Here is a 10507-nt window from a genome sequence, read left to right as displayed (position 1 = left end):
GGTCTCTGCTCTTACACAAATATCTTCATATTTACAGTTGTCAAAACAAGATGGCAAATGTCCCGTTGGAGGAGACTGTCCAACCATTGGTGTCGACCAATTCTGATGATGTCGTGAATAATTCCTTCAACCTCCTAGCTTGACATCACAGGTGGTGGCAGATGAAAAGGGATGCTTTACAGTTTCTTCGAATTACCCACGGAATCATGACAGCATTGGCTGAAGGGCTTCCTCTGGTCATCTGCCTCTTTTTTTCTTGAGTCATGTCCAACTATTTACTATCATGAAGCTCAATTGCAAGATGTGTGTCATAAGACAAGCTATTCAGTTATTACTTGCAATCCATTTGGTAGCCCTGGTGAACTTGGATGGGTGTTGTGATACTTTCACGACAGTTAATATCACGGCTCTTGGCTGGTTGAGCCTGAAAGTATTTTACTTGAAAAAGGTGTATTTACAAATTACCAAATCATTGGTGCGACCAAAGTAGAAATCACAAAACAGGGTACATGGAAGGCAGATGAACGAGATAGGAATTCCACTGAACAAGGAAAATAGCATATGGAAATACAATTTCTGTACTTTATGTTGTCATGTCTCTTAAAATGGCGCAGTGAAAAATGCATCGAAGATGTTTATATTGATACAAGTTGATATGCATGTTGTCATAGCGCTTTGAATGTCAAATTTTTATTGTTTTAGGGCATGCACTGATGGTTTATTTGTTGTGTTCAGTCTAACACTGATGATCCAAATTCAGTACTCTTCGACATGAGGTGCAGGCTGAAGGATTAGGGTGCCTCGATGCGCGCCCGCTCTCCGCTTAGGGTGAGGACAACCGCGTCGTCTGCTAGCGCGACCGCCATTCTCTTGCATCCGCTGTTCGCGAGGCGCGCGTTTGCTGCGTGGCGATTTATTGAGGTGGCCCGGCTAGCAGTGGGAGCTTGAATTGGACTTTACCTTTGATTATTATTCATTTTTCAGTTTAGATGAAAAGTAAGATTAAAGGTTCGGTGATGCATTCGTATTTCGAGGCAGTTAGCGAAAGTATAACGAATGTTTTTCTTTGTTTCGCAATAGGTGATCAGGGCGGGCACCTGCTCGCCGTCGTTGTCATATCGGCGCCGTGAATTTGCTATCATTGCGCTTCCGTATGGTTGTAGCGAAAAGATGAAGTGTGTGAATTGAACAGCTGCATATTCAAGTACGAACGCATGGCATGCCTACGTACACGTACACTATTATGCAACGGTGGCAAACTGTTATGCGTATACTATGCAATCAGAGCATAAAAATGTGGGCGCACGCAAGAACAATGATTTAATACCTTGATTTAAAAATACAATATCTACAAAATGATACGAACGACGATCACGGCAAGTATAATACAGTTTATTATTCTTGCGCTTAATTTTTTTCACGCTTACGTGCATGTGCACGAGAAGTTCACACTGATTACAGCGTCTTTATGGAAGACTAACACCAGCACAAGTTTTGCTTCCGTGACCACCAGCACGAATGGCTGGATGCTGACGCAGATGGATGCGTAGCCGCAGTCTTGTGTAAGTGGCTATCAGCATTTTGCCTATTGCGCCCTTGTGATCTGCGCATGTGTTGAGGCATGGCCGGTCTACCTTCGCAAAATATTCTGTGAGCGATTTCAGCGGCGACTTCATCGTGTGTACATTGTTGGTGCACCACGCGACAACTCCTGTGAAGTACTCCTCATAGTTCTTGAGAGTGCGGATCACTTCCCTGCTTGGATAAATCAAGTTCCGTCCGTCACTCACATACTCCTTGAGAGTTTTCAACGAAGCATATTCGTTACTTGCTGTTCCGATGAGAGCATCTTTGCACTGGGAGCAAGATACTGACTTTAAGACGCTTTTCAGGATGAAGCCTCCAAGGTAGTAAAGAATTGAACATTCCGTTGACGTCAGTTCTTCAATGAACAAAATCTCAGAGTCATCTATTTCTTCAGGCAGATTTTCTTGGCACTGCTTTTTTGCTTGAGAAAGAAGATCGACTGGGTACTCTCGATCATCAAGCTCATAGCTCGTCGTTCGCGGTGTATGTAGAAACTGGCTCACACTCACAAGCCTTAGAGCACATTTTAAATCATATGCCGTCGGCACTGGCTTCCTTAGACGTACTACCGAAAAAAGATTTTCGAGGCAGTCTTGAAGTAGCCTGCTCGTTAGAAAAAACTCGTAGCGTTCATTGCCCAGGAACACTTCTTGAAGGCGAAGGACAACTGTTGTGGAAATGAGCAGCCCAGCTTGGGATGGTTTCCATTGAGATGTTGCGCCCATATTCATCCCGTGTATTGTTTCTGCTGCAAGGCGCAGGGTTTTCAGAGCAGCATAATATTTCTCCATGTTTCGGTGGCTTAAAGCTAAAGTGGGATGGCGTGATGACATCAGCGCATACCACTTTGACACGAGATCCAAGAACCATGCTGTCGTTTCGGCAGACGGGTCAAGCAGCCCTTCTTTCACCAAAAATCGGATAGCCGGTGCAGCTTCTCTGAAGAATTGAAGTGCTACTCCAACCTTCATTTTTATAAGGTGGCCGCAGCTGACATGAACCTCTGACAGGGCAGGGGCTACTTTAAGTTCCCTCTCTGCATCGTAGTCTACCACTGCCTGTACGTGCTCCAGTTTCACGTTTGGTGACGGGAGGTTGTTGTCGAGCACGGTGGCATCGCTCAGTGTAAAAACTTTGGAACTTGAAAGTTGCCCTCGTAGGTGTTTCAACACATGTGCTGCATCAGCAGTGAAGAAAAGTTCTTTACCGTTCAAACATGGATGCGGTATTGAGCACACTGTGGTAGAATTTCTGTGACTCGAAAACCCTAATTCGCGCCACATCGCTCTATTTGCTGATCCCATGTCGCATGTGACTGCACGGACTCGAAGGGAGATCTGGCTACAGCGCCGGACGATGTCGAGCACATAGTCTTTAAGCAAGGCACCTTCTACGTGTTTCCCGGTGAATTCATACCCGATAACTTGCTTCCAACGCTGATTAATTCCTCCCAACATGAATACCAAAGCATGATTGGCGGGCTCCTCTGGTGTCGAAGGAAGTGTTGTACCTCCAAGGAGAATGTCTTCACCTCGATCGAGTTCAAACGCTGTAGCAATTTCCATCTCGTCTAGAAACAGCACGCAGTCCTTCTCCACGTTTTCCATAGTTTCAGCCTTGCACTTCATGATGTCAAAAACTTCTTGAAGGATTCCTGGAAGGAACCTCAGTCCCTGGATCCTCCTTGCCAAAGTACTGCTACACGGAAGGGGGTAACCCAACTTCCTCAATGTCTCATATCCGGTCGTTCCGCACGCAAACTTAATTTGCAACCCTTGCTTAACTGTCTCTGCACACCACGTGTGACCCTGCGTGCTATTTTTCGAAAGTGCGGAAATTTGGTCTGCGTTCAAGAACCGTGTATTTTTTGCAAAATTATCACCCTTGCTTTCATGGTTCTGAACTTGCTTTTTGAGCTTTTGGATTGTCTTCTTAGCAAATGCGTGATGTTCTTGAAGCGTGGCGTATTTTCTTTTCATGTCTTCCAACTGCATTTTCAACTCGGCAAACTCCCTTTGTGTCTCACTAGCTGTGGGTGTTTCATCTGTCGAGCTTGGACTTCTGACGTTCAAAGATTCTAAATCTGAGCGGTTGACTTGGAGGTTGTCCGATGACATATTTTGTGATTCTATGTGAGTTGACTCGGGGAGCAAATCTGCCTCTGATGCGGTATGAAGTCCTTCAGCGGGTTTGTTCACCTCTTCATTGGTGGATGTGGGCACATGCTGCATTCTGTCTCCAGGTGGCTTTCGCTTCCTCGGAGCAACTGGATCAAAAAGATGTACAAACCAATGATCAAATTGACCACAAAGTAAAAAGAAATGCGGAAATCACAGATAATGGAAAACTAAGACAGAAAGCAAAGCGAAAATAAGGCATGACCAGTGCTTTGAATTCTTTTTTAATTTCCGCAAAAAAATCTAAGCGTAGGGACAAAAAGATGCACATAAATACTTGACTTTTTCCCCGCTCCCTGTATTACTTACAATGTCGGTTTGATTATATACATGTGCATTAATTAAAGGAGGAGACCAATTCTGCCTTTCAAGTGGAAATGTGTTAAGCCTTTGTTTGAGATGAAGGTTGTTGCGTGAGCCGATCGACAGTAGATTTTAACAAGTGGAAGCTAGGCTTCTGATAGGAGCGTGAGAAGCTGATTTGATATACATACTTGTACACATAGCCTGTTAAAGGCGAAATAAATGGCTCATGCCGGGCCAGAGGCTCAAATGCCACTGAAATGTTTCCGAGCGATCACCACTTTTTTTTTATAAAGAATGTATGCGCTTATACAGAATCGGGAAGTGAATCAAACGGAAGTACCTACCCCTGAATGGGAAAATCGTTGGTAGAGCATTTGGCTTCAGCTTCTTCCATCCATCTGCCCGGTTTTGTTCAAAACAAGATTGTTCAAAGTGAGCCTGCATGAGAAATTGTTATACAAAAGCCTTATTACCTGAAATTATGATTAAAATACTATAAATTAAGAAAATCAAACAAACACACACTGGCCCGCATATGGGTTCACATCCGCACACCATGCAGAAAAAAAATATACTTCACATTGTTTTTTTTTTCATTTCCATGCGCTACTTCCGTGACATATGAGAAGCTAAAATAAATATCTTGAATAGCATAATTTTCACACAGAACAAAAGTATAAATGATTTCAATTTGATACAACGCAAAGAAACACAAGCCTAAGTGTCGCATGAAATTTTCACTCCGTGTTTCACTCAATTTCCTCGCTGCATTATGCGCCTGTCAAAATGCAACGAGGGCTTTTTGTGAAGTAAGCGTGATTCACTCCTTTTCAGGCTTCGTGGCTAAGAAAGATTGTAATACTTTTACACAGCTGAGTCTTATTTTGTGATGGCTAGTGAAATTAATGGAGGTGCATATGCGCCGGAGGTTTAATATCGCTTCCCAGCTCTAAGCGACTACACGTGCGTGTGCAGTGATCAAATATCAGAGGGCTGCGAAAGCATGATATGACACCTCCAGGAACACAAAATCGTAGGTCTAATTATAAGCAACAGACACATAGACAAGCTGACATAAGCCTGAATGAATTTAGCGCAGAGATCGCTGCATATGCAGTAGTAGTTCGTTGGCTGCCATTTGTCCCGCTTCACTTTCACGGTCCACAGACGACGTCGTTTTTGGTCTCTAGGAAACGAAAACATCCTCCAACCATTTTTAGCGCTGTTAGTGCACTGGGGAACGCAGCACCCAGGCATTCTGCAGAAACTGTGTAAAGAACGCCGCTTTCCGTGTCAAGCGTGGGACAGCGTGGAAGTCAGTGTGACGGCGGGAGCGGAATGCAAGAAAATGGCGGCGGCGCCTCCCGATAACCGGTTTTGGCGGCGACGACCCCTTCAAAGAGTGGCGCCACCCTGAACGGAGAGCGGGCGCGCATCCAGGCACCCTATGAAGGATAGTTACTGTGATCAGTCTCGCACTGATGGTGTTGCTTTTAAGTTCAGGGTATACCTTGAAAACCTTTGTTTACTGCACTTGGTCCTCATGTATATGTGTTGTAACTTTGGCATGCTATAACACACTGGGCAGGACATGTAGTGCGAAGAGAGGATAACCGATGGTTGCTTAGGGGTAACAAACTGGATTCCAAGGGAAGGAAAACGTAGCAGGGGGTGGCAGAAAGTTAGGTGGGCGGTTGAGGTTAAGAAGTTCGCAGGGGTCAAGTGGATGCAGCTAGCACAGAACCGGGCTAATTGCAGAAATATGGGAGAGGCCTTCACCCTACAGTGGGTATAGTTAGGTTGATGAAGAAAAAAAAACACTGCATGACAGAGGAATTTTGTTGTTTAAATGATTATAAGCATTTTCTGCAGTGCAAGCAGGTAATCTTCTATTAATCATGTACTCAATGTTTCACTTCTTAAAGGTGTATACAGCCATGCCTCGTTAATATGTACAACCCCCGGTAATACGGACGACTCGAATTATGGACAGTTTTTCTGGGGACGAAACTTTTTCCATCCATTTACCTCTAGTTAATATGGAAACTCGCTGTCCGGACAATGGACAAGGAGAAAATGCATAGATATCATTAGGGTCCATACTTTTATCGCGTTAATATGCATATTCATGAAAACCAAATCGTCATATCTGCTTCAAAGTTAATTTATCTTCTAGATATTGTTGACAGGCACCATATGAACTTAGTGCCAATGACTGATTGCCCTTTTTCGCTTGTAGTTTAATATTTTACACTGCAAAGTTGCACAGTCAGTGCACGTTTCTATTTTTTGTATTGCACGAATTCACTTGAACAAAACTCTGACAGCAGCTTGCGCCTTATAGAAAGTTGGATTCGGCAACTTTCAGTTGACTGAATGCTGATATGTAGCAAGGGTTCTTGGGAGATGAAAAGTATAAGTCAAATAATTTATTAATGAAATGCCATCGAGAACAATATGCAATTGCATCACAACACTTAATTGCATCGCGTTTGAAGCATAACGGTGACTCGGATAATGTTCTTGTAGCTCCTACTGTGAACTTCGCTGGCCTACATTATGCTCTAAAGCAGACCTTATCCTTAGCATTTATGTTGTCTTTTGTTTTTCACAAAAAAAAAATTCGATTCAATATTACGGACGACTCGCTTTAGGCTCGACAGTTTTGTGCGGAGACGAAAGTGTCCATATTAACGAGGCACGACTGTATTACATTTTAGTCGCTGCTGTGATTTCATTGCTTATGATAGCCTGCTCAAAGGTGGAAATTGAAGTAGATGTTAAGCTTTCATAATAAAGCACAGCATGGAATGAATGCAGACATAGTGGAAGGAAAGGAGACAACTGCCTTTGCCCCTTTGTGGTCACAATATAGTGGCATTAATACCAGTGACTGTCTTTTTCAGGCACCATTCGGTACCTTCAGCAAGACGAGCGAGCAGCTCCAAGGCACTCACACCAATGTGCTTGAATATATGCGGTCTGCCCACAGTCAGCGCCAGCCTGTCCATGGGATGAAAGGATATTCCCCACTTGCAAGATTTCAAGGTTTTAATCTTGTTTGGGGTTTGCCGCCAGATTTCATGCACTGTGTGCTTGAGGGGTTACACAACAAGTAACCGAGGTGTGGCTGACCAGTGTTGGAAAGCCGTTTCATATTGGCAGGAATATCCACGAACTTGAAAACCGCATCAAGCAACTGAAGCCTCCAATTATGTTCTGCAGGTTGCCTAGAGCTATAGCAGAGCGCAAAAACTGGAAAGCCACTGAGTGGATGTTCTGGTTATTGTATTATTCTCTCCCTTGCCTGAAGGATCTCATTCCTGAAAAGTACTTAAATCATTTTTCAATGCTCTGTCAAGGAGTGTTTTTGTTGATTCAGACCTCTGTGAGCTACGCAGATGTCATTGAGGCTGACCAGCTTCTTTCGTCATTTGTTGACAGGTTTTCTTCTCTGTACGGTGAAAGCAGTGCCACATTCAATGTGCACCAGTTGCTGCACCTTGCAAAAAGTGTCGAAATGTTGGGGCCCTTGTGGGGGACTTCTACATTTCCATTTGAGAATGGGAATGGGCAGCTGTTAAGGCATGGCACAGCTGCAAAAGGTGTGCCACTGCAGGTAGCTGAGCGTTTTATCATGAGAACATGGCTAAAAAATGCGAATAGGTTTGTGGAAATGTCATCAACTCTTTTGGAGAGAAAAAACAAAATGATAAAGATTCGTGTCAAGCAAGGAATTGATCTCCATGTCTTAGGAGCACCATTAAGATCTGTTCACCTTGAGGAGGCCATTGCTGAAATGTTCATAACTCAGTATGGGGAAATGCCTGTCATGGCACATTATGCTCGGGCAGAGATAAACGGCATCGCTATTCATAGTCTTCTGTACAATAGGCAACAAAAACATTTTCCCACTGCGTGAGAATGAATAACGGTATTTACTGCCTTATCATGGACATCTGTTCTTTTAATGTAAATGGCCGAAAGGTTGCACTTCTGTGCCAAGAGTTGGTACTGTGCCAGCCAGCATTCCGAAGTATCACTTATCTCCACCCCTGCAAGCGTGCGCCGCCAGGCCGAAACCTCTGTCTATACTCATCCGATGATGTTTCTAGCCAATGTGTGCTCTTTGAAATGGAGAATGTGTCCTATGTTTGTGACATCCCAAATAATTATAAGATAGATAGAGTTGAGTGAAAGACAGATTTCAGTACCTTGGCACTACAAGTTGTCAAGGGGGAAGGTGGGCTAAAATATTGTTATTAATAGTGGCATAATTGTGAACATTTAAGGGAACATGTATTTTACATACTGTTTCAAATATGCTGTTTAGTTTCATAATCCTTGTAAACCTATGTAATCTTGTGTGACTTCTAAATCAAGATAAACATTAATCATATAAGATCAGAATAAATATTAATCATATAACTATATTCGGATGCAACTCATGTCCGCAGTAACCATCACACACAATTCCTCCGTGATAGAAAGCAGTCCCCACTATTCAGGCTTTTCTCATTACCTAAATAGCTAACCATCAGACCAAATCAGAAGCTCAAGAATTTCAATGCCTCTGGCCTCTTAGGTATAGTCAAATATTAAAATATTGATTTGGTTTACTGTTCAGCGAAACAATACACATGCCGCGTACCACTGCCCTTAGTTAACTCCTGTTTTTTTTTTTAAGTTGTATATCCTACTATACAAGCTTAGACTCTGCAGCGTGGTTTTCATTGCAGCATATGTTGCTTATGCAACTCTGCACTATGCCATGCAACTTTCTTGTGCCTTAATTGAGCCCCGTTAGAGCTTTTCAGGGATAAAGGCTGTGTGCTGTTTGAAGCTGTGTAGCAGCCCTTGCAGAATGTGCCATAGGCCTCCTAACGATCAATGAGCAGCTTCTTGCAGATCAATATGCTCTTCAGTGATGCAGCTAGCTATTCTCCTGACAGCATATTATGTCAGCTAATTGGCTGCATGCAGTATTTGTGATTGAGATATGTTCGGTATAATGTGCAACACTGCTATGGAGGCAGTTACCAGCTGCTTTCCTTTCTTTCCTTCTTTTTCTCTGTGAACATGAAGCGAAATATTTGCAGGACAATTTCTTCCTACTCACAATATGCGTGATATGCATGCCCATCCCTGAACTAGTAAGCATGCACAGCAGTATCAGCGACTCACCAGTTCCTTCATGCCTTGTTGTCCCCCTTGCCCGAAGTACTAATAATGTAAGGACATTTCTTATGCTCTTTCGTGACCCCGTGGCCTGCCTATTAGCCTCCTGGCTTTTTTCATATTTCATGCAAACCATTGTTGACTTCAGCTGATTCTTAGTAAGGACTTGCTGTCATTACGTTTTAAAGCAACAGAGTTAAAGGCCTCATACCCCAGAAAATCTGTTGTTGGCATTGTCTGCATTGGGCTTGTGAGCTAGGAATCACAAAATCATGAGCATGCCTCTGGCAGATGGTAGTTGGTTGGGACATATAGCTGTGCACTAACTGGTGATCCGAGTTTTGTTCACTGATGAGATCATGAGATGACATGGCCAATTTGGCAGGTGCTGCCAACTCTTTTTCACCTTTGAGGTGGGAGGGTGAGAACGAAATCCAACCTTCTAGGGCCCTTGGATCCCTAGTTAGACATGCTGCCTTTATGCTAGGCAAGCACGCTCATACAGCTTGGTTAGAGCAGGGCTTTATATCTACATCAGATTCTGGTAGCTTACAACTGTATGCTGATTAGTATATCTACAATAAAAGCCGAAATTTAAGGATTGGTAATATGGAAGTAGCAGAGTGCATGTACATGTACATGAATGAGGATCTGCAAGGGGTGCCAGCAGATGGGAGCCATTAACATCGTAGCATCGTAATGGTGACACCTAATTGTCCCCCAGTTTTTGCAATTTATTATCTGAAAATGTGTTTGGGTTGCCCTGATTTGATTTTCTATGTAAATGATATTTTGTACTCTGTACTACGTATACAGTTTGTTATTTTTGAAATATGCATTTTTGGCAATGTATACTATAGCATGCTGTCATATGCATATTGCATTTTGCTGCATGCTAGATCTTGTCTGTTTGTGGTTTGTCAAGTTTTATCACATAGATAAGCTGTCATTCATAGTTAACTAGTTGCATTTGTAGATCAACAATAGGTTCTAAATGCTGTTGAGTAATATGTGCTGTTTAGACTACCCCAGTACAGGAGTGTGTGCGTGCCACATAGCACATTTTTAATGCAGAAACATAACTATATCCACCCACCCCCTGGATTTTGCCGAAGTTTCTGTGATTTATAATTTGAGCAACTAGCATAACACATGACAGCAAAAATGTATAGCATTGCAATACACAGTGGTATCGGGGCATACATGCATGATTATGTTTAGATTATGACTAATTTAGACTAAATATAAACCTAACTTAG

At 42.9% G+C, this 10507-nt stretch overlaps 1 pseudogene; it reads left to right on the top strand.

Annotated features, from left to right (window-relative positions):
* Nucleotides 1-6752: 6752 nt before the first annotated feature.
* LOC146188964 (uncharacterized) lies at nt 6753-8312 on the top strand (annotated as a pseudogene).
* Nucleotides 8313-10507: the final 2195 nt, after the last annotated feature.

Source organism: Amblyomma maculatum, chromosome 5, assembly GCF_055883805.1.
Source record: "Amblyomma maculatum isolate TAMU_Amacu chromosome 5, ASM5588380v1, whole genome shotgun sequence".
NCBI lineage: Eukaryota > Metazoa > Arthropoda > Arachnida > Ixodida > Ixodidae > Amblyomma > Amblyomma maculatum.
Note: the sequence above shows the minus strand (reverse complement) of the source record. Positions and strands in the feature narration are given on the sequence as shown.